The sequence below is a fragment of the Propithecus coquereli genome, unplaced genomic scaffold (assembly GCF_000956105.1).
Source record: "Propithecus coquereli isolate 6110/MARCELLA unplaced genomic scaffold, Pcoq_1.0 Scaffold352, whole genome shotgun sequence".
Taxonomy (NCBI): Eukaryota; Metazoa; Chordata; class Mammalia; order Primates; family Indriidae; genus Propithecus; species Propithecus coquereli.
The window spans coordinates 10,437-11,957 of NW_012149197.1; positions in this window are offsets into that span (position 1 = coordinate 10,437).

Genomic DNA, 1,521 nt, shown 5'->3' on the forward strand with positions numbered 1-1,521 from the left:
CATCAAGAGAGATTACAAGCAGAAAGGTCTTTGAAAAAACTAACATTCACTATTAATTAAAAAATAGGAGAACAGATGTTAAAAATTTATTAAATCCTGCCACTTGGTGAGAAAATTTAGCTTCTAACAATTTTCTATTCTTCCTCTACACCCCCAAAGAAAGTTTTCCATAAATATAGATGTTTAAAATGAAGCTTTCTTATTGACATGGGTGCTGTTATATCTGACAAATACTAGATTATTATCAGATCCCAGTGCTACAACCACTTGAGAAGTACTAATGTTTACCAATACTAAGGTCTTTCATAAACCCTAGTCAATTGGAACCATTGTTAGTAAAATACTCCTTTATTCTCTATGACACAACTCCTGTAAGTTTAATTGCAATTTAGTGTGTAAATGGGACTGCCATGCAAAATGTCCTTCTGAAGGGCTACAAATAGAATTTCAGGGCTTTTTTTTTGTCCCCACAATTAAGTTAGAATTGATCTTGACATTACTATACACACACAATGAATATCTCAAGAAATAAACCAATAATTAAAGATGATTGCAGAACAGGCATTAGCAAAGACCCCGTAATTATAGATGCAATATTTGGAGCTATAATACTTCAGAATAAGTCTTCTCTACTAATCATATAATTGTATTTTCTATAGATGAACATTTAGGTCATACTTCTTGTACAATAATTCAATATGGCACATATCAAAGATGTATTGCTTATTATAGCCTTTCTCTTGATCCAAGAGCTAAAATATTCTCTCCTTGCCTCAGCAAAATTACTTCCTAGGATAAATTAAGCAAAACATCTTCAGATCTTATAGAATACCTTAGATATAATGACATCACATCAATTCTTATTAAATAAAAAATATGAAATTTTTCTCCTTGAGCAGACTGTCATGCTAAAGAGGCTAATTTGACTAAAATTTTTCTGAAAGTACATCACAAAACAGCAAAACATATCCATAGAGAAATTTAAAGATCTCAACGTAGATGCATGGAATCCATTCCTAATTCTAAAATGAAACACTGGGAATCATCAGGTTGTAAAATCTATGAGGAAAATACCTAGAGATGTCTAGTAGCATCAGATAATTTCATGGATATTTTCTAAAATTCTCATGAGACAATTTTTAACAATAGAAATAAATTTGAAGTCATATTAAACAAATACCACTAGAGAAAATTCCTCTAGGTTAACAGATGATATGGCCTGTTCATGCATCAATTACATCCAATCTAATTCTGAAAATAATTATATAAATATGGAACCATTATCCTAAGTGAACTCTCTCAGGAATGGAAAACCTAACACCATAAACAATGGGTGCTCACAAGCACAAGGAGATAAAAAGGACATTGGAAACCTAGAAAGTCAGAGGACAGGTGGAAGATGTGGGATAACATCTTACCTATTGAGTACAATGAACACTTTTCTGGTGATCATCACACCCAAAGTTTTGACTTAAGCATTGTACAAGGTGTCCATGTAACAACACTTGTACCCCATTAATT